The sequence below is a fragment of the Microtus ochrogaster genome, linkage group LG3, assembly GCF_000317375.1.
Source record: "Microtus ochrogaster isolate Prairie Vole_2 linkage group LG3, MicOch1.0, whole genome shotgun sequence".
NCBI classification, from domain to species: Eukaryota; Metazoa; Chordata; class Mammalia; order Rodentia; family Cricetidae; genus Microtus; species Microtus ochrogaster.
In genome coordinates, this window is record NC_022029.1 from 5,635,151 (window position 1) to 5,660,040 (window position 24,890).

Here is a 24,890-nt window from a genome sequence, read left to right on the forward strand (position 1 = left end):
AATTTAGCCAAATATTAATAGTTATTTACTCTGTTCTATAATTTAATGGTATTTGACTAGGAAAATTTTGAAGACTGTTTTGACATGACTTTTATGTTTATGTCACCAATGCATACTTGAGGGAAAAAGTGGATGACAACTTCTACTCCAACTCATGAGTCAAGTATAAGCAAGGCAGTAGGATGACCCATCGGAGGAGAACATAGTAATTCTGAAAGAATAAAAGTAACAAATTGGTAAATGACCTATCTATAATACAGAGAATGTATAATCAATTGTCATATGGTGATGGTGATGATGGCTACATGGCAATAATGATGATGACCATGCCAGTAGCTGATCTTAAGTACTCACACTTGCTAGACAAGTATATAACCACTGAGCTGTATTCCCAGCCCTAATGTCACATTCTCCCAAGCTTTGTCACTGTTAATTAAGTATATTATTTTTGTTTTGCATATCCTTTATCAGTTTAGAGTCATACATAAGTTTTATTTTTATAGTAGATTTAATATCTCACATATAAATAGCATTCATTAGTTTCCAGTGAAGTATGTTCAAATGAATTAGTTGATACTAGCACTCAATAAAGGCTACTTAGGTTTCAGAATAAACAAGGAAGAAAATTCAGATGGTTATACTTATATACCAAACATATCAAGAATTCATTGGAGTAAGTTCATATACTCTGTGATTCAAAATGTTCTTGTAAATCCATATATTTTATTACTATACTCTGAAATAGAACATGATACAAAAGCATCTGGAGAAAGACACAGGTTCTTGAACTAAATCATTTTGGCAAACTCATCAAAGTTTACAACTTGATAAGTTTTATTTGCTTGACAGATTTTTAACACTTTTAATAACATATTGGCTTTCTATCAAAGCTGAAATGAGGGCTCATGAAATCATCTAAAGAAATACAGTTCCATTAGCTCCATGTTCTTTGGCATGTAAACAAAGACAAAATAACTAATTATTACCATAAATGAATGTGACTGTCTTTATTTCTCTGCCTGTCTTACTAGTCTCCTAAAATATTTCCTTCTTTTCACCAAGACTATAACAGTTAGCATATTAATTCAAGTTCTAGCCCCCAAATTTTATTTGCTCTGTCATACCTGGGCAATTTTTATTTTGAATGTATTATTTTGCACACTCTAATTTATATGAACCTAAATTTTATCTGAAATTTTAATTGTATATACCGATGATCATATAAAACATTGACTGGAAGCATCAGATAAGCTATCCTTACTGAAAATAATCAGTTATTCTAGGAGTCAACTTCATTTTTAACCTTTACCTATTTTGATTTCAGTCTTATCAAGTTTCTTAAACAAAGCATTATATTACATAACATTTATTTATTGATCACTATTATTTTGTTTTCCCCCAAACCCAAAAGGAGGGATGCTTTCCAATTTGTATTTATATTCATGGAAATTTAAATATCTTTGCTTAAATGCTGTTAACTGGGAAATAGTAGATAATCTCCATTCTTAATCTATATAATGCCTGAATATCTAAAAAATGTCAATTATGAACCCATTGCTTTGCTAAATGAGCATTTTATTTTGATAAAGGATGTACAAGCTGAAGCTGCAGGACATGATGAAGGGACTGATGGAGAGAGATGTTCAAGGCACCTCCATACTCTCATTAGATGTAGCAGTAGATAGAGGAGCCCAACAAGGAAAGCTAAAAGCTATGGAAGTCTAAACAGCAGAAGAGGGACACTCTCTGGAGTGGGTGAGACATGAGAGAGGTATAAATAGCTTCACGCTGTGCAAGCAAAAGGAATGAAAAACAATTTAATGCTTACTATTCTGTTTCTAGATTCTGGAAATCAAAAGGCTTATTGTTTACTTGCTCAGCTTGGCTCCCTCTTACCTGGATTGATAAATGGGACAAAAATCACAGTATTTAAACTTATGTTCAACTTAATAAAATTTAATGATCTCTAGAATTCTTAAAAAATGAGAATATTATTTGCTGTCATGTCAATTTTCATAGAAATGAAAGGTTGGTAGGGACCATGGATGAAGTAGCCCAGGCATTGCACTGAAGGATTTCAAGTAGAATATTCAACAAGGAGAAATAATGCTAAAATTATTTTCCTTCTCTCATTAGGTAATTTCACTGTATCAAATGTTCAAAATCATATGTGATTATGTTCAATTTGGGGACAGATCTTAAATTTTAGTTTATTCAACTGAAAATGTATTGCTTCATATTTGTCAAAATCGTAAGTGACTGAGAATGAAGTACTGTGTATACTATTATCAGATAAGTGAAAGTTATGAATTTTCCATTATTTATATAAAGACAAGACATCTTAACTGCTTTAGAAGATCTTAATCTTTATTTAAAAGGATGCTTAAGTCTATATGTGGGTTTCTAGTTGGGTGTCAGCCATAGTAACACAAACACATACTTGCTGTTGCTTAAGATGCACTGGTTCACATATGTAGCACTTTGTATATATCTATGGTAAATATATTATTACTCAGACTTGGTGGCTCAGGCTACTTACAAGGTTTATTCAACAGAGTTCAAGACCAAATTGAAATATGTAGTGGAATTTTGTCCCAAAATTAAGGAAAGGGAGTGCTTTACATGTTATATGAAAGACTACAAGCTTAAATATCAGTATATGAATAATGTAGTGAGAAAATATATAAAAGGATTCTTTTTGATAGGTTCACAATCAATTGCTGTCAAACAAGGAAAATACATATATTTTTATTTTGTAAATGGAAAAAATAGTAATTATTTCTGCATAATTATATACTACAAAAGTAAAGTGTTAATATTTATATTGCTGGAGTTTTTATAAAAGGACAAAAGATTTCCCATGAATCACTTTTGAAATATATATACACATATGTATATGTATATATATATATATATAAATTTATTACACAGCAGTATAAGACAGAAGAGGGCTGGCGGAATGATAATTTATGATCAAGTATGCATATACAAATAGATTCATGTAAATCTGTATTATATATAGTATATTTATAAATGTATATGAATAAGTTATATACATTTATTCATATGAAAGGTTTAGATTTAAGTTACCCTACACAGAGGATTATTTTTTTCTCAAAATTAATACATTGTAAAATAAAAGGGCAGGGCTACATATGTGATATTTCTTCTAAAATTGTCGATCTTGGTTGTCATAAAGATTCCTAAATATAAAGCCAATTGCAATGGCTTTGTTACCTACCAAAGCTAAATGATAAGACACTATTGTGGAAGTTAACAATACTCCTGGGGTAAATTACTTACCTATGAAATCTGTGAGCTTCAATAATGACTACCCTGGTAATATATGCCCAATGATACAATAGGGACACATGTGTTATAGGAGTAACAAATTGCTTGGTTATTGGAAATAAGGCTTTCTTTAGAAGGAAATACATTTTTTGCACTACAAATCTGGACAATAACTCATGGTTAGAGAAATACAGGACACAGAGGCGACCCTACTATTACTATTTCTTAAATGCCAAAAGTATCAAATTGATGCCTATATTCATATCTCTATATTGATATGCTAGCACAGCTCCCAAATTTCATTATAGAAATATCTTTGCAAATTGGACAGCTATTAATTTTGAAACTCAGAGTGGAGCAAAATGCAAAGAATTTTTATGGAGTATTTAGCCAAAATTGGGTCATTTATGTCAGAATCCCTCCTCCAAGTCTCAGGGAACATCATCAAAGAGGACTCAGAAAGGTTATAAAAAGCAGTAACTGGGGAATACCAGAGGGAGACCATCTTCTGGACATGGAAGAAACACAATGCTTATGAACTCAAATAGTGTGGTTACTAGTGCAAGACCTGCACAATATTAAGCCAGGCAAAAGTCTAACATGGAAGAGAGTGGAACTACTGAGACCCTACCACTAGGTGAGGATCTAGTATCAGTTGATGTCTCCTAGAGGAGAGAGATTTTAAGGCTATGACCTCTTGTAGATAAACAATGCTGTCCTGGATTGTCCCCTACCCATGAATCTAAAGGTAACACTAATTGTACTCAGTAGGTTAAGAAAAAAAGCAGATAAAACTTTGGAATGGGTTGTCTGTTGGGAATGAATCTAGGAAGCATTAAGACAATGGGTTCAGAGTTACTATCATCAATGTATATTGTAGGCATATTTGGAAATCTCAAAGATATAATAAAATATATTGTTTTATTCATCTATTTATTTTACACCCTGACTGCAGCTTCCTCCCATCCTCTTTTCCCAGTTCCTCTTCCCTACTTCCTGTCTCCCACTTCCTGCTCCCCTCCTTTCTCATCTCCCTCCATGATAGTGCAGATCTCCTATGAGCATCAAAAAAATCAAGGAGTATCAAGTTGCTGTAAGACTAAGTACCTCCACATGTACACAGGCTGGGCAAGGCAACCCAGTGTGAAAAGTATGGTCCCAAAAGGCAGTAAAACTCTTGGAGACAGTCCCTATTTCCACTGTTAGGCGTCCCATAGCAGGACCAAGCTACACAAGTGTAACTTATATGCAGAGTGCATAGACCAGTCTCATGTAGGCTTCCTGGTTGTCAGTTAAATCTCTGTGATCCCCTAGGAGCCCACGTTTGTTGAGGCATGAGCCTTCCTGTGGTGTCCTTGACTACCCTGGTTCCTACACTCCTTTTTCCCATTCCTCCACAGAATTTCTGAACCGCACCTAATAATGTTTGCTGGATGACACCTGATGACAACTGGGCTAGGTACCCATCGGGTCATAGGAACTGGCTAGTTCAGGCTTCTTATTCACTGTTGGTAGGAGTTTAAGTTGCGGTCCTCCCCCTAATCACCTGGGAGATCCCCATGCTTCAGGCCCCGCTTGACCTCAAAATTCACTTCCTTTCATCACTCTCCCTCTCTGGGTTCCCAACAACCTGATCGCTCATGTTTCCATCCCCACCTTCCCTGAGTCCACTCCCCCACAAATCTCTTCCATTTTCCCTTCCTTGTGATATCTGGTTGTGCCCCCATGAACTCTCTTTGTTACCTAGTCTCTCTGCGTTTCTGAATCCACAAAAACCAAAATAGCCTTGGTGAGTTCCCAATAGATCAGCCCCACTGTCTCAGTGGGTGGGTGCACCCCTCGCGGTCCTGACTTTCTTGCTCATGTTCTCCCTCCTTCTGCTCCTCATTTGGACCTTGGAAGCTCAGTATGGAGCTCCCATGTGGGTCTCTGTCTCTGTCTCCTTCCATCGCCAGATGAAGGTTCTATGATGATATGCAAGATATTCATCAGTATGACTATACAATAGGGCCATTTCAGGCTCCCTCTCCTCAACTGCTCAAGGAACTAGCTGGGAACATCTCCCTGGCCACCTGGGAACCTCTCTAGGGTCAACACAGGGCAGGGAACCCTGACTGCTCTTCGGGCTGGAGAGAGAGGGGGAGGGGAGTGTGGGAGGGGGAGGGAAATGAGAGGCGGAGGAGGCAGAAATTTTTAATAAAAAAAGTGTAGTCATCCTTTATTTTTACATTTATTATCCACTTGTGAGTGATTACCAATGTCAGAATGGCAAAAGTCAAAAATACAATTGATAGCTCATGTTAGAGAGGATGGGAAACTAGAGTAACACCCTTTCATTGCTGGTGGAAATGCAAACTTGTACAGTAACTCTGAAAGTCAGTGTGTCAGTTCCTCAAAAAAACTGTGAAGCAGTCTACCACAAGACCAGCTGTACTGCTCTAGAGCATATACCAAAAGATACTCAATCATACATACCATAAAAACACTTGTTAAGTTATGTCCTTTGCTGCTTTATTTGTAATAGCCAGAATCTAGACATAACCATTATGTTCCTGTACAGAGGAATGGGTAAAGAAAATGTGGCACATTTAAACAATGGAGTATTACTCACCTGTTAAAAACAAGGACACCAGGAAATTTTAAGGCGAATGGGTGAAATGAGAAAAAAAAGCATCCTGAGTGAGGTACCCCAGACCAATAAACTATACTTTTTATATAAAATATATAGAACAGAAGAAAATAAAAGCATGTACATATTGTATGACTTACTTTATATCAACAAAAAGAATATGTGATATTAAAAGAGACTATATTAGTATTTACAGAATAGATTGAGGCAGGGGTGCCATATTTTAGACCAATAAAATCTTTAAATGTTTTATTTGTGTTAGACTCTGGAAAAATTTATTTGTAAGACATACTCAAATTTATTCATATTTGAAGGTATTTGACTAATATTTCTTTGTAAAATTTATTCAGAAAAATATGAGATAAGGTATGATAATATTCCTATACAATAACTACAGATAACCTGGATAGTTCTAGAAATTCAGTAGTTGTCTTCTTTGCTATTAGCAAAGCAAACTGTTTCACTAAATACGATTTAATTTTCTGATCTACTTAATTCTTCTTTCAAAATTATCATGATTATGTTATTGATGATGCTGTAAAAATCTGTTGTCATAAGTAAAACTGCAAGTCTGATTACATTTTTAGTGTAATTCAAAATTTAAGAAATGAAAGTTGCTGATGTAATTTCTGCAGAACAGAGTTACCATTTCCATAAATCATAACATTTTCAGTTTCCATGGAACAAAAATGCTATTTAGCAAACAGAATCATGTTGAATAATCTGACAGGACATTATGTAAAACAAAAGCCTTTTTTTTAACTTAGCCCTCTCAAATTATGATTTTATTAAAGCACCAGCTATCAGTTTTTGTATTTTCTTTTATGTCATTAAATAAACCCTGAACAATTTAATTATTCCAAGCTGTTCAAGCTTATTACTTTTCAATGTATTTTAAGATGTATTTATTTTTATTTTTTTACATTTTTTTTTTTTGCTATATGTATGCGTGTGTACCACAAGCTATCCTGGTGTTTCTGGAGTTGATAAGAGGGTTTTGAGTACCGTTGAACTTGTGTAAAAGGTAGCTATGACCTGTCATCTGTGTGTGGGGGGGGAGGGTGAATTGAACCCTGATTATCTATGAAAACAGTCAGTAACAATTGAACCATTTTACCAGCCCCACCTAAGTTCTCCACTATGCAGTACATCTTGCTAAACTTAAATTTCAATCTAATGGAAGCTAGGGAGGTGGGGTGGATTTGGGAGGAGTTACTGTAAAAGAAAAGTATCATCAGAATGTATTGTAAGAAAAAAAAAATTATTTTCTAAATCATCCAGAGTGAGAATACCTGTACCCAGAAATACAAATATGGTGTGTATTCACTTATAAGTTGACATTAGCTACTAAGCCAATGATAATCAAGCTGTAATCCAAAGACCCAGTGGGGATAGGTAAAACATCCTGAGTGAGGTAACCCAGACTCAGAAGAGAAACATGATATGTATTCACTCAAAGTGGATATTAGATGTAAAGCAAAGGATAATCGGACTACATTCCACAGAACCAGAGGAGCTATGTAAAAAGGAGGACCCAAAGAGGGCCTCATGGATCAGCCAGGGAAGGGAAATTATATGTGATCTCCTGGGTAAACTGGGGATGAGGGGTACACAGTAGAAGGGAGAGGATGGGAGATGAGAAAATGAGGCAACAGGGTGGTCAAGGGGGGAGATAGATGGACTGAGAGAGCAATCTTGATAGACAGAGCCACTATGAGGGTGAGGGAGAAACCTGGTCCTAGGGAAATTCCCAAGCATACACAAGGATAACCCCAGCGAAGACTCCTAGCAATAGTAGACTCTGCCTACACTCTATCTCTGCTCTGATTTCCTGCCGACTCTGCTAAGCCATTGGTTGAAACAGCTTTATTCATTAATCAATAGTAATAAAATACATTCACAGCATACAGAGGTAAATCCTACATCAATTAGTAAGGTTTTATAGATCAGCTTTATAAAAAGAATCCTGTTCTCCTGTCATTCAATTTGGTGAAGAATTCAATTTGGTGAATATCTTCTTCATTCTAGATAATGTCTTTGTGATCTTGGTGACTGTCTACTGAGATGCAATTAAATAAAATGAGCTACATACATAAACAAATAATTAAAATGAAATTTTGTTTTACTTCAAATTATATCATGAAAGATTTGTGTTTACACAACCAGTGATTTGCAAGAATCTATTCATTCCAATTTATTTATGTTGTATGTGAAGTTTATCTTTCAGTTTCGTTAAGGCATGTAATTCTCAGATGCACATGGTGTCAGGAGATATGAGGGTATGCACAGAGTAGAAAGTTAATGAAAATTTGGGAGTGGGATGATTCTGTGCCACTAGAGAGAATTTGCCATCTGTGTTGGAGTAAAAGATACAGATCTCAAAGTATTGATTCCTCTGTAAGTAAGTCCAATACAATCACTAGCTGGCGTAACTAGATTTGGAGGGAACAGTCATTTGTCTGGCACTGGAGCCTTATCTGGAATTAGTAGTCATGTGTTCATACATACGCAGGAAAAGGGGTGTTAAAATAGGAGATAACACTTGAAATGCACGTAGAACAATCAGTGTTACAGTGAAATTAAACTACTATATACTTTCATAGATAAACCCATTCCAATGTAAAGTGTTTTTATTTTCGTTTTCTCTGAAAGTTAGTTGCTAAATGTTTTCTGAGATCTTGAAACTAAAAATAAATGCATATCATGATTATCTAATACATTATTTTCTCAGTATTTTCAAAGAAATACTGAGCATATGGATTTTTATCTTAAGCATGAATACAAGACCATGTTGAATCTCATATTTTTATGTTATTAATTTTTTCTTATATTAATTTAAGCATCTAAAATATCATGGCTGCTCTGCCTCTGGCATACTGCTTAATTGTGAGTACTCTAGTATTCCTTTACTGTGCTAATTTTGAAAACTCTTAGAGCAAATACTTCTCAGCATGCCAGATGGGAAGCTCGTAAAAGGTCATATCACCTTCAAATTACAAAATGTATCCAGATGTTCTGCATTTAAAAACTTTGAATTTGTCTTAATATTGATGTCTAGGCAGAGGAGTGAAAGACTGGTGAAGATTATTTGCATATCTAGCTTATTTTCTGCTTCCCAACATTTCTTTTATATCTGCATGTCTTGAAGGATTAGGTAAGACCCTTTCTTTCCATTAACACAAATCCTCCTGTCCTCCCAGAAATTTTAAAACCCTAAGCCTTCTGTCACATGAACTCTCTTTTTTTATCTTTTCTCATAGAGAAAATATTTTGAATAAAACTAAAGGAAAATCAGACATGTTAGAAGAAATTGAAAGACAATTAAGAAATAATTGAATTATCAATTTTTAACTAATAGAAAAAAAACCTCAAAATTAAGCATGTCTCTTATTTTCTCCATTTTGATACTCAAGTATAGACATGGCTAATTTTCCCACCATTTATGCAATTCTCATTTTGTAAATTCCTTCTAGGAAGCCACTTTAAGTTGCTCATAGTTATACTTTTTGTCAGGTAGATTAAAGTCATTATTCTTAATTATTCCTATTGTTTTTCAAAACTTCTTTTGTGACCATTAGTACATATCGACAAATGATGTATAGGGTTAGGGAGCTAAATTCTAAAATCATAATTGATATTTTTCTGTTAATTTCTTAGTTGACTTATACTTGTTATGATAAGTGTAATGCAAATTTAGTGCTTATTTTGTAATTTTTTTTTTGAGAAAAGTATTCTCTGTGTAACAGTCCTGGTTCTCCTGGAACTTGCTTTGTAGACCAGACAGGTCTTGAACTCACAAATACTCAACTTCCTCTGTCTCCCTAGTGCTGGGATCGAAGGCTTGTGCCACCAGCTTACTTTGTGACCATTTATCAGATGAGTTTAACTAAGCATCTCAAGGACTGGACAAGAGATTAAATAGAGCAATAGATGAAAAACACAAACAAATTTTAGCATTTACTATGTGCAAGCCGATGCTTATTTAGCTCACTTAGCTGAACAAATGTTTCTTGAACACTATGATTTGATCTTGTCATGTAGCAAACAGAAAAAAGATCAAAGTGCGTTTTTTATTTTAATTATTAATTTTATTTTATATTTATGTTTCATACATGTATGTGTATATGTGCAAAATATACATATAGTGTTTACCAAGGTCAGAAGCAAGCAGGCATCAGATCCTGTAGGAACTGGAATTATACATGGTTATGAACCAATTGGATACTAGGAATTAAACGTGAATTGAATTGAAAGGGACTGCAGGCTTTGCTCTCAACTTTGGAGTCATATTACCCACCTCTGATTTTATTTATTTGTAGATTGCAAAGATTCTTAGTTAACCTGAATATTAGCATATTTGTCATTCTCTGAGTGATAAAACATAGAAGACTTTCCCAGAAGACACACAGTTTATATTATTTTTATATGACCAAGTTAGTGGCAGAAATTAAACTAGGTTGTTAAGTTTGCATTATAGATAGACTGTGATTTGAGCTTCAGCCTTTCCAGTTTATTTCTCTCTTTGGGGACTCCGGTGGCTTTTTTTTTTTTCCGTCGGCTTGAGTAGATCTGGAATGAACAAAGATCTAAACAGCTAACTGTGCCTGTGAGAGAATTTCTTGATTTGGATCATTTGAGGTGAGAAGAGCCACCCCAAAACTGTGGGATCCCTGGGGACAGCACACATAAAAAGGCATGCAAGAAGAAAGTTGTTGCTTTTAGCACGCTTGATGTTACTTTCACTAAAAAGTGATATCATCTGTTGCAGTAGTATTGTTTTGCTCATTTTACAGCATAATTCTTTAGGATTTCAACATATAGACAAGACCATCTGTGACGTGCAGCATTGTGGAATGAATAACTACCAGATTCGGAGCCTTCCTGTTGGGAAACCCATTCCTGGAAGAGCTGGACTACAGCCGGTAAACCACGCATAGTGTCCTATCAGCTCTGTTCTTTGGGAAGACCTAGATTAATACATGGGCCAAAGCTGCAAGATCCTCAACACAGTAAGGTCATATTCTTCCCTTGATAAAATCTAAAAATACAAAGCATATGTCATTATCTTTCTTTTGCAATTTCCAAAACATTTTTTGGTCAAAGAAAATGATATAAAAGTCTTTCAAATTGGCAAGAATGAATACTCGTTAGTATTTTGTCTTAGAGTTTCTATTACTATGAAGAGACACTATGACCTTGGCGACTCTTATAAAGCAAAACATTGAATTGGGACTGGGTTACAGTTCAGATTTTTATTCTATTATCATCATGTTGGGAATGATGGTAGCACTGAAGCAGACCTATTGCTGGAGAGGTAACTGAGAGTTCTACATCTAGATCAGTAGGCAACAGAAAGTAAGAGCGATTCTGGGTCTAGTCTGAGCATGAGAAGCCTCAAAGCATACTTCCAGTGACATACTTCCTCCCACAAGGCCATGTCTCCTAAAAATGCCACTGCCTATGGGCCCATGGGGTCTATTTTTATTCAAACAGTCACATTACCCTCCCTGATCCACATAGGTTTGTAGCCATATCACAGTACATCTTCAAAAATCCCTCTAACCTATCACAGTATCAGCATTGCTTAAAATCCCAACATTTATAGGTTCGTTTGAGACTCATGCAGTCTCTTAACTGTAATCCTCTGTAACACCACAGAGCATATTTTACCATCCCAAATGAAACAAAGGAGGCATAGTGAGAAAATACTGGACAAAAGCAAGACCAAAACCAGCTAGAAAAACTCCCAAACTGCATTTCCATGTCTGATGTCAAAGCGCTCTTCAGATCTCCGGCTCATTTCAGCCTTCTTTATTGCAACATACTTTTCTTCCTTGAGCAGTTTCCACTCTTGTTAGGTGTTCTTCTTGACAGGTATCTCACTGCTCTGACATCTATCTCCAACATTTTCGAGTCTCCAAGACAATCCGGGCTTCACCTTCACAGCTTCTCACAATGATCTCTCTAGGCCTGTGAGTAGAAACGCCTGTGAAACATGCCTGACACGAGCAGCTCTCCTCAGCTTTGGAGGGAGAGTCCCTATCTTCTGTCTTGCATCCTCGACTTTAAAGCCAGAACCATGTAGACTAAGCTGCCATTTCTGCTGCTTGCTTGGGCTGTAAAATGCTCCCTTCAGTCTATCACCTGCTCCCCAAGTGTCTGTTTTCTATGGTTTCCTTCACTGCCTAAGCTTGACTGTCCTAGAACTCACTCAGTAGACCAGGTTGGCCTCGAATTCAGAGATCCTCTGACCTCTGCTTTCTGAAAGCTGAAAATGAAGATGTGTAACACTACGCCCAGCCCAAAGATTTTGTCACATTCTTTGCCAAAATAACACAGGAATGGTCTATAGGCCACATATTATTCCTCTTTCTCTCTGAATCTTTTGAGCCCGTCCCCCACGGTTTGAATCACCCTCAGCACCACTGTTCCAGAACTGCTCCTAGTACAGCTAATGTACACTTACTCAACTCTTTGTGTAGTCCAAAGTCATAAAGTTTCTATTTTCCAAACAAATGTGAGTCAAGTCTACTACACCCTACTCCAAGTACAAACTTCTGTCTTAGGGTTTCTTTTACTGTGAAAAGGCACCATAACCATGGCAGTTCTTAAAAAGGAAACCATTTTATTGAAGGCTGGTTTATAGTTCAGAGATTGAGCACATTATCATCATGGCGGGAAGCATGACAACATGCAGGAAGACAGTGCTGGAAAGGTAGCTCAGAGTTCTCCAACTGGATTGTCAGGAAGCAGACAGTGAGAATGACACTTGGCCTGACTGAAGATTCTGAAACCTTAAAATACACTCCAGTGATATATTTTCTTCAATAAGGTCACACACACCTTCTGTGAGTACCACTCCCTATGTGCCTATGATGGCTGTTTTCATGCAAGCCAAGGATCTGGATACAATAAAGGGGAGTGTATATTCAAGAAAGAGAAATTAATCCTGCCAAATTGTAGATTCCAATATTTTGATTACTCAAAATACAGAGTTTATGGCTTTAGATTGTAGGCTGTCCCAAAGTCAAATTTCTGGAAAGTGTCAGGATAGACATAGAAAATAATGTGTTCTCAGATCTTAAGATGTTAACTAATGAGCCACTGTGCCTAAGTATGTGTTAGCATCTAGATCTCTACCTACCTCCAGAAAGACATTTGTTACACTTTAGAACTAAATTAACTTCTAGGTTATTCATATTAACTCCAACTTATTAATAGTTATACTTTGTCTCTGTTAGTATATATATGTTTGACTGGTCTAACAAACTAGCTTCTGCTTCTGAGTACTGTATTATAAGCAGGCTAAGATACCTACACGGCAATTAAGTGAATGTTGAAGATATGAAGTCTAATCCTCATTTTTATGTGGCAGGCACTCTATCTGCCAAACTGTGTTCCCAACCTCACTCTCTGAGTTTCGTATTCTTTAGTGGATAAAATTTAACTTTTGGGCTACATTTTTCAAAGTATGTTTCTATTTTTGATGTTATCATACATGATTTTTCCTTATTTTTTTCAGCTAGTATGGTGTTCCTGAAACATGAAAGGATTCATAATTAAGTATCAAGAAAGAGGCTTTATAATATTAATGTCGAAAATTACTATGTGAATATGATACTAAAATCACAGTCAAACACAAGGAAATGAAAGAAAACAGATATTTGTTAGAAAAGGAGACCAATGTAAAACTAAAAAGCTTCCACACATCAAAAGAAACAGCAAACAGGATGAAAGGCAATTTACAAAATCGAAGACAACATTTGCCAATAATATATACTAAAAGGCCGAAAATTCAGGGTATAAAAGGTCCATTTCAATTCAATAGCAGTAAGAACAGATAACCTAGTTTTAAAAATGGGCGGATGATCTGATCAGATGTTTCTCTACAAATTGAAAAGAAATAAAAAATGGCCAAGATGCATATGAGAAGTCATTTGTTAATATCACTAATCCTGTGGGAAGTGAAAATAACAGATCATAATGAAATATGACTTCACAGCTTTTAAGATGTCTATTTTAAAAAAGAAAATTATGCATTAAGTATAGGCAAACAAGAAGAAACTGGAAATTTGTGTCTGTCATAATATGAATATAGAGGCTCTATAGAAAACATGATACAATCTGACTGCATATACAATTGATTAAAATCAGGATCTCCAAGAAACCGATGCATCATAATGACTCACTGTTAAAAACTGCTGAGATTACGTGTCACATTCCTTTTTAATTGCAATTAATAGAGACATAATTGCCATTCTCGCCCTTCCTTTCCTTCCTTCCAGCCTCTGGTAGGTACCCACATTTTCTCCCTTTGTTCCCTCCCATCATAATCCCACTACTCTCAAATTTATAATCATCTTCCTTGATTTATACTGTTGCACATATAAATATGTATCTATATCTATGTATATCAGCACAACGTGCTGCATCTGTTCTTTCTGTTTGTGTGCCTAGGGTTTCAGGTGTGACCACTCTGTATTGGATTATCAACAATAGGGCTCATTTCTTCTCTCAGCAGTCATTAGTTGCCTGAAGGATTTTTCCCCCTTTTTTCTTTTATTCTGGGGATGGACTATGTGAAATTTATTTCTTCTATATTAGTGTCTCTATTTATAATGCCATTGTTTGTGCCTGTTTATGCTGTCCTTTCTAGGAAAGACTGTTCCACCACAGACTTCCTAGTGTTTCATCCTTACAGTTTCTACCACCCTTTCCTTTGCATTTTCCAAACCATAGATGCAGGATCTAGGATGGAAATATATCTGTGGGTGCTGGGTTCCTGATGATCCACTGGTTGCTGCATTGTGTCCTTATGTGGTTTTCTGTGATGTTTCTATGATGTTCTCCGTTTGCTATAAAGAGAAGCATCTTTGATGTCACATCTAAAGATTTGGGACTAAGATGAGAGGGCCATATTCAGGTATAAAGAAAATGAAAATTGAGAGTAAACAGGTAGGCCTAGGAACTCTGCTTTTGTTTTTAGGAGGAATAACGAGAAATTTCTTGTTTGCCTGCGATATAGGGCAATGACAGACTAAAAGAATGATGTCACCCAAATGCAGATCAATTATCCTGTGGGTTTGCTGGGATTACTTATAGAATCAAAAGGTATTTTAAAAGCTGAATTCTGTAAAGCCCTACTGCAACATGGTTGAGGATTTTGGAAAACTCCATCAAGGCAGACAGCTTTCCATTAACTGTGTAAGTGAAGTGACTACTCTTGCCCAGGAAATGTTTATTGCTGATTTCTGGGAGGGACCTTAGAAGTTCTCTTAGTTTTGGGAGCTCCAAGTCTTAAAAGTCTTGTTTTTCTGAGCTTTTTGAGCCTCCTCCTTCTTCAAGGGGACATTTCAGTCCAGAGCAATCAGCTACATAACAATTTTCCCATTGCTGTGGCTCTTACATTCTTTCTGTCTCTTCCTCTATGATGCTTCCTTAGGAACAGAAGGTATGATATAGATGTCTAATTATATCTTCCACATATAGTTGAGCCTTGATTGCTGCACATATTGCCTGCAACATGTGAATTTCATAAGCAAGATTATTGGTAATTCTCCCTGAGCAGCATGCACAGTGATTAGTGATACTAAGAATGCCAGCCTATTGGGAAGACATTTTTTATGTCATTTGTATCCCAATTTTTCATTGCCCTGTAACCAATCAATGCTATGTATTCAGCACTACACTATAGGGTTAGCATCTACGTAAGCCAACAGCAGTGACAATTATGTGTATTGTGTGGTCAGCTACACAGGGACGTTTCTGGCAAACTACTTATAAGTAGAACAGAGATTTTCAACCAACAAATTTATGAGTTCTGGAAATACTGTTTGTTTGTTTGATTTGATATACACAGGGGTGACTTAACTTGAACTCTCGGTAACCTTTTATTATTTTCCAGATTTTTGTCGAAATCTATAAGACACTCAAGCTTTAGCAGTAAACACTGAAACTCTAATTGGCTATAGAGAAAGGTGTCTCAAATTCCCTCTATTCTCTGTCCCAAAGCCTTGTTCTTGTGATGGAAGAATGCAAACAAGACATAATAATAATAATAATAATAATAATAATAATAATAATAATAAAGAAAGTGATTGGAGTTTACTTTTAGCAAACAGAAAATCAAGAATATATTCTTCAGAATAACCAGGTTCGTACTGGCAGTAATGGTGCGAACCTGGTAGGAGAGCTTCTGTTTCTCTTTTTCCCATTGACTATTTCTTTTTTTTTTAAATATTTATTTATTTATTATATATACAATATTCTGTCTGTGTGTATGCCTGCAGGCCAGAAGAGGGCACCAAACCTCATTACAGATGGTTGTGAGCCACCATGTGGTTGCTGGGAATTGAACTCAGGACCTTTGGAAGAGCAGGCAATGCTCTTAACCTCTGAGCCATCTTTCCAGCCCCCCCCCCATTGAATATTTCTTATGACTTCCCACAGAGGACGTACTTCCAGGAAAGACATATGTAAATGAAGTACTTATGCTCAGAATTCAGTTGAACTAGAGGCCTATGATGTTAGACAATGTATGGGCTGTAAATACACAGCAGATAAGTACATTAGGTCAGTCTGACCTGAGCCTATTAATTCCTGGCAAGGATTCTCTTCCTTTCTCTATTCTCCTCATACTGTAGAGAACTATCAGCCAGCTTCATTCATTATCACCTCAAATCTAGCCATCATTTTATTTTGCTAATTCTACAGGCATGGTTCTTGATAGTCACTGTCAAGCCTGGGGAAAGCAGCTTATAGGAGACTCTGCAACGTTTGTAAGTTCTTACTCCCCTCCCACACTTCTATGTTACCTGAGTCTTGTGGACACCATCCAAGATACATACACGCATATATGTATACTTAGGACATCTTTCATTGAGCCGTAGGTTGCTACAGCACAGCAACGGTCATATGGAAATAGTTTGACTCATTATGAAACACTGTCTCTAATAAAAACACTACAAGAAAAGCTTCTCTCCAAACCAAGGCTAACAGCAGCTGTAAGTTGCTTTTAAACCTTTCAACTTCTATTTTTATAGTTTCTCTAGATATGTAGCCAAAAAAGAGCCTGGGTGACTCAGGAAGATCACATCACTGCAAAGTCCTATTTCATCATGTGTAAAAGCTTCAGCTCAGTGGTGGACTGCCCTGAAAACATTAGGGACGGCATAATTTAAAATGGAAGTATGGTCTGGCTTTTCTAGCCAGTCAGCAGAAGAGTTTTCTGCAGGTAGGCTCCCCCAATACCCAATCACATCCACCAGATTCTCCAAGCTACTAGTGCCACCAGTTTCCAAAGTCACCTATCCTCCTGCAACCTTGGTGGAACTCTGAAACACAGCTTGCCCCAATACTGAGGGAACTAAGAGTTTAGTGAACAGCCACAGGGTGGGACACCCCACTCTCTAGTACTGCCACAGTGGAACAAATTCCTGAGCCTCTCCCCCAACTCCCGTGGCTTTTCTAGCCAGCCAGTAGAAAAATTTCCTGAAGGTAGGCTCCCCCATTACCCAACCTCATCCACTGGTCCCTCCAAGCTACTAGCCCCACTCCATCCCCAAGCTTGCCTATCCTCCTGCAACCTTGGTCGATTTTGAAACACTGCAACCTCGGTGGAATTCTGCAACACAACTTGCTACAATACTGAAAGGACCAAGACCTTGTAAAATCACTGAGGGGATCAAGCAAGAGGACCAAAAGAGCAAACCATGAGAGAAGACCAAGGGAGCAGGCTTAGAGAGACCTCAGAGGCTTCCTGAGACACAGACATTGACAGTACAAATTAGACCAAGAAAATTTTCCAAACATTCAGACAGCCACTGCTAGTATTGGACCAAGACACAAATACATTGCTGGCCTTATTTGAAGTAGGAGATAGGTAGGCTCCAATGCACAAATTCCTCCAGCAACCTCAAAATCAACATGGTAACACCAGAACACAGTGGTCACACAAAAGGAAGACTTGATCATCCTGACACAGAAGAAGCAGAAGAAAATGACTTTAAATGTAACTTTATGAAAATGATGGAAACCTTTAAAAAGCAAATGAAAACTTCCTTAAAGAAATGGAAGAAAAGACAAACAAAAAATTGGAAGAATTTAATAAATGCCTCCAACCCCCACCCACCCCCCAAAAACACAAGAAAAAAACAGTCATACAGGTGAAGCAAACAGTTCAAAACTTAAAGACTAATATAGGGGTAATAAGAAAACACAAAACAAGGGAATTCTGGATATGGAAAGTCTGACTAAATAAATAGGAACTATATAGACAAGTTTAACCAACAGAATAAAAGAGATAGAAGAAAGAATGACAAAAAACATGCTTAAATAATACATATCCACAAACCCAGCCCTACAGAAAGTACTAGAAGAAAAACGCTGACCCAAGAAAGTTAACTGCACCCACAAAAACACAGACAGCAGATAACGCCTCACCAACAAAACCCAAAGAAGGGAAACACACAAACACTACTACTGAAAAATAACAGGAATTAACATCCTGTGGTCATTATTATCTCTTAATAACAATGGACTCTGGTATTAATATATTGCAGGTCTTTTCTCAAGTATGTTTTATCTATTACATCTATTTCTTGATGTTTGGTTTTCAGTTTTTCTGACAGTTGGTTTCTTCATATGTTCGTAGTGATGTCTCACTCAATGTCCTCCTCTGAACTCACATTAGGTATCTAGTATGATATTCATAGATTTAAATGGCTCTGAGGATGGCAACTTCCCTCATAACCAGCTTTTACTCTACCTCTTACAAACTCACTAGTTGGAATTTTTAAAGAAGGAGGAAGAATTACAATTATCCCTCCTGAGATATTAAAATGTCATGTGAAAGTAGGGAGGAAGAGCTGACAAGATGGTTCAACATGGAAAAGGACTTGCTGTCAAATTTGACAACTTGATTTCAATTCCCAGATTCCACAAAATGATATGAGAGTGCAAGTTGTTCCTCTGACCTCTACAAGTCTAGTGGTATTATAAATGTGGTGAGAAGCCTTTATTTGGGTAGGATGTAGAGCCTAATGTTGAGTTTGTAGATTTTGGTTTGTTGGTATGATATCCTGTGCCTGCCAAAATGCCTTCTAAATAATCATCCTTATGCCTCAAGGTTACTTTTCTTGCCACCCCATGACAGAGGATTTTCATTTTGTTGTGGACAGTTATCACTGCTGAGAGATATGACCAGATGGACAAAGTGATGAGAATGAGTGACTGTGACTGCTCATCCACAAATAGGACCTCATGCAAGGCTCAGTAAATATCATGGAAGAAAGAGAAGAAGAAGAAGAAGAAGAAGAAGAAGAAGAAGAAGAAGAAGAAGAAGAAGAAGAAGAAGAAGAAGAAGAAGAGGAGGAGGAGGAGGAGAGCATGTAAAAGCTGCAGAAAGGGATTTCAGAAAGCTGTCTTTAAGTCATGACATAACTGTTCAACTCTTGATCTCATAGTAATTGTGATTACATATCCAAGACTTTAACAAGATTGGTTAGAGACCCATTGACATTTTTTCACAGATATAAAAGTGCTTCCTGAAACCCTATTCTTCCCTAATGATTTATGGGAAACTAAAATTGACTGGAAAGAGGAGAGTCAAATCCTTCCGTGGTATAGACATGGGTAAAATGTCCATGTAAGTAACATGAATTAAATATCATTGCAGCACTAAAGTAATAACCACAAGAAATTAACACTGACCATGAAAGCAGAACGTGGACTATTTTGGAAGAGGATGGTGATCACCAGGAATGTGAAGGAGACAAACGACTATAATGGAGGGTAAAGAAGTTCAAAATACATTGCATACATATATGGAAATGTCACAGTTAAACCCTCTCTTATTCATAATTAATATATTATGAAAACACATTAGTAATTGTAATAATAATAACAGAAGAAATAGTATAAAGCTTATCTAAATAGGGAAGTTAGCACAATCATCCAGAGATTGTATAATTGTCCAGAGATGGGTCTCATTCCAGTAATGAATGATGAAAAAAAAGAAAGCTAAAGACACAAAGACATAATATTTTATGATGGTTATCATTTGCCAAGATAATAATCCCCCTTTAAAATAATTCATTATAGGAAGAAATTTAAATTGAAGAAAAGCTTGTTTATTTGTAGCTGGAAAAGCTAGCTTTGATGTTTATAGAGAAGTGTGACAAAGTCTAAGATGATCAAACCAATTTTAAAAGAAAATACTGTTAAGACTTTCTCTGCTATACATCAAGATCTATAATACTTCCGTGGGTTTAAAGTAGGGTGGTTTTATGTGAGATTAAACAAATAGATCAATGGAAGAGAACAGAGAACTGAAGCATGACACATAAATATGTCATTGATGCTTATAAATCAGTTGGGAAGAGGGGAGAACTTTTTAATAAATCACATTGAAATAATTATCTCTTTTTATGGAAGTACAATAAATTTAGCATTCTCTTTTAATCTATACTTAATAATGATCTAAATATAAGAAGTAATTTTTCAACAAGCATTACATAATTAATTACAAAAGAAATCATAAGCATATTTATAGTTAATACTTCTGTATCACAAAGATGGCAGTAAAATTGTATAAAGTATATAGATACATAAAAAAGAAAAAAGCAGAAAGTTAAAATATGTCATAGATTTCCAGAGTATTTACATATTGATGTAAAACTCACATTTTTTGTGATGTGCTTATAATAAACAGGGGATTAGAACTCCCACAGAGCCTTAAGAAAAATTACAATGATTGAAATCAAAACTTGTGTTATGCCAATGAGCAGAGAAAGGGGTAAAATAATGATCCCAAATGTATAATGCAATCCCACTGATGTGCAGAATGGGTTATGAAGTACAGTGCAAATCTAATCATTGGACATAGTCTGTTCAGTGAATTGTTATCTTTTTTGGGTGATAATATATCAGCGATTCTTAAATATATATATGAAATGTCATCTTAAAGGTTGTCTGTTCAGTCCAGTTCTGGTGTTATAACAAAATGCCTTAGGTTGACACTTTATAAAGAATGAACATTGGTTTCCCCTTGTGTGGAGGCCATGAAGTCCAATATCAGAGGAAGGTTGGTTTCAGGTGAGGGCTTCACTCTGCCTCTAAGATAGCACCTTGTTAATATGAGCCCAGAAAGGACTGATGCTGTATGCCCCACTAGTGAGAGTTTTCATTAAGCTTGAGACTCTTTTTGTAAAGTGCTAAGGTATGTGAACTGAGTCTCTGGTATGTGCTTTGTTGAGGGCTATACCTTTCTCTCTCCTCTCTTGCCTTCTCCCTTCCATTTTGCATCCTGGCTGAGATTATGTGCACTGTTCTCAGCCATGACCCCTTTACATTCCTGGAAACAAACCTCTGTAACTGTGAACTAAAAATTCTTTCTTTTCATTGTTCTTTGGACACTTGAAATTACCAAAAAGAACAATAACCATGATCACCTCAGTTCCTACACTCCTGTGAATAAATCCATAGAGCCTTTATTAAGAGGAAAGAACTGCCTAGTGAAGCTGAATCAGTTCACATTCTAACAGAGATAACTGTAAGTGGAGGTTTCTCTGTCCTACCTGTCTCACAATCACTTCTAAATAATCAGTCAGAGGCTTAATATTAATGACAAAATATTTGGCCTATAGCTCAGGCTTACTGCTAACTAGCTCTTACATTTAAATTAACCCATTTCTACTAATCTACATATTGACATGTGAGTGATCTTGACTTTACTGGTCTGCTGGCATCTATCTTTTTGGGTGGCTTGCTTCTCTCTCTCTCTTACTCATACAGATATACACAAGTACATAAACATAAAAACTGAAATAAAGGTGAAAAGACATAGAAATCTAAAAACTAGAAAAATAGAGAGAGGTTGGGAGACCATAAAACAAATCAATTGTCTCTAAGAATGACCTAGAGCAAGAAAACAATTCACCCAAAACAAAATAAAACAAAAAACTGGAGTCACTAATTTAATATCAGCTTGACATTAATCCCATGACCCAGAGGGACACTGTTTTCATAGTCTGGAAGGGCAAAAAAGCACAATGGTTGGAGAATAGGAAGTAGACTGGATTTTGATTCTTCTCCCTATGCCCCAGAAGGGAGTGACTGTGTAAGCTATTGAAAACTGCAAACCTGGAGGGTAATTTAGAGAATGAGTAATTCCCCTTCTTACATAAATCGGAAGAATATGACAACCCTGTTGAGTTTGCTTTCATGAGTCTGAACCTACCCCATAAATATCCCCCAACACTCTCTCTTTTGCATAACCCTGGCTCAAACACACATATACACATGAGGAGAGAGAGAGAGAGAGAGAGAGAGAGAGAGAGAGAGAGAGAGATGTTCTCATGGAAAGACAAATTCTTTCAGTAGTTTATTCACGTGCCCAAGGTACATGATGGCTTACCTCCTGTGATTTATGTACCCTTAAAACTATGCACTATGATGATTGGTTCTCTAGTAATTTGTTAACCTATCACACGAATTACCTCAACTGGAAGATTTCAAACCACAGAACTTTTCTCTTTTACTCTGACTGCAAAAATCTGAAGTCAACTAGGTCACAGAACTGCTTTCCTCATGAAAACTCTATAGATCTTTCTTTGCCTTCTCCTTTTCTCCATCTAAAGTGTTATCATGTGATTGACAGAGGTTCATAGGAAAAGGGCAAAGAAGACAATATAGAGCATTAATGCAAAAATAGCTCAGTAACATAGACAAAGAAAAACAGATGTCTGACAGAATAATGTCTATAAAATTTCATATCTCAAACATGTAATTTTTTCAGTTAGTAATACAGATTATGCACAGATTTATGACAAATTTGGTGGGTGGTAACAGGATCTATGCCTATTAAAATCTGTACTCTCTCATTATATAAAAAGACACTGTAATCACATGTTGATGCTTTCTGTCTTTTTCCCCCCAAAAAATATAAAAATGCTTTAGAAAATCAGAGTGAATGTGCCTAATAAGTACCTTTGTGCTACCACCCTAGGTATAATATAAAGACATGAATGGTCTTCTGCTCAATCAAAGATCATGACGGAAAATAGAACTTTCATGTCATTTCTCATTTGTTTTTACTAAAATCTTATTTCTCTTTTCTACTGAAAAGCATTAGACCCCCAAAAAACAACAAATGCAGAGCCATGCATCAGTAGGGGTTTCATGTGACTGATTCTGATGGTAAATAAAAATAATTATACAGAATATTATTTTCATATTTTTTGTCTTCTAGAAAGCCAAAATTCATATGTAGAATACCAGCTTCTACAAAATACTTATCCAAGTTAATTCAAATACAATTTTGCCCTGTTTTATATCACAAAATATATTTATTTGCCAGTTCTCCTCAATAAACATATAAAAGTCTGGAGATTTAGAATGTGGATTTTTATCTAACTTTGCCTCCTAATGTCTGAGTACTTTAATAATTGATTCCCTCATATTTTTTCATTTTATTACAGGTGAAATAGCATCTATCTCATGTGGTTAATATTAAATATAATGGAAGAAACCCACTAAAAGTGTATGGCAGCATGTTCAAAGCTCTGGTTCATTTATTTATTCATTTTATGAAACATATGAACTAATGGCCATGATATAATTTGAAATTACAATATTCTAATAAAACTTGGATTAGTAAACAGAAAATAATTTCTAGCTCTCTTATTAAAATTAAAGTCACCTATAAGGTCACTGACTACTTTTTTTTTCAGTTTTTGTCTTTTGAGACAGTGTTTCTCTGTGTATCTCTGGCTGTCATGGAACTCACTCTGTAGACCAGGCTGGCCTCAAACTCACAGAGATCTGTCTGCCTCTGCCTCCTTGGGTATTGGGATTAAAGGCAAGTGCCACCATTTCCAGGATGTCACTAGCCTTAGGTGAATATGAATATGAATTCTCTTATTAATTTGCATATGCATTGTAGATATTTTTCATTGTTGCACTCTCACCTTTATACATTAGCCTTTGGCTGTAGGGCTCAAACTATAAATGTCTTGTATAATAATGAGTAGTCAATCAGTGCTGTAGGTGAATACCCCAATACTATAATCTTAGTGTGCTGTAATTAGACTGAGATACCCCTTTGCTCCATTCATAGATTGCTGTATCTTAATATTGAGTCACTAGGGATGTGATGTCACATCAGTACATCTTGTATTAAAAGTTGGTGAATATAATATTTTATAATCCAAGTTAGCAATTCAGGAAACTAATTCAGTTAAGGAAGATTTGGTATCAATTTACTGCTATTGTAGCTGAGCAAAGTAGCTCCATATTCTTTCTGGCAAAATGAAAGGATTAAATCAGATAACCAGTCACTTTCCTGTTCTACTTAAAGGCATACCTGTTACTTGTGTCATTTATATAATTGTGTGAGGTGAGTAATTTTCTAGGACATGGCAAAGACTATATATGGAGTATCATTTAATTTCAACTGCCGACATGATATACTTAGAGTTCAGCAAATATTTGCTTAATGAACAAATGACTTACAGCAGGTAAAGCTGCATTCTCATTATGTTTATAATATACATCGTAATGAATTTAATGCATTCTTTATGGTGTGCCTTATTTTCATTACTGAATTGTATTTATCTTCCCCCAAAACATTTGGGACTGTGATGACAAATTAGGGAAATAGAATATTTTTATGATGGTGGCAAAATAAATTATTAAGCAAAATTTTCAGCACACCTGTGCAGACTCATTTGGCAGTGGGAGACATAGTGCTGTTTGCCCAGTGGGGAAGTGGCACAGTGATAAAACCGAGAGTATCTGCCTTGTATTTTATTTCCAGATGGTACTGAGTTACAAAAGTTGAGTCCGACTAAATTATTGTGGAAATGTGTGCTCTTTAAAAATAGGTCTGCATTAATATACTTCTAAAACTGAAGGAACTTAGCTTGCACTATTCACATGATATAAATTATGCGGCTAGGACTTTAGTTCATTT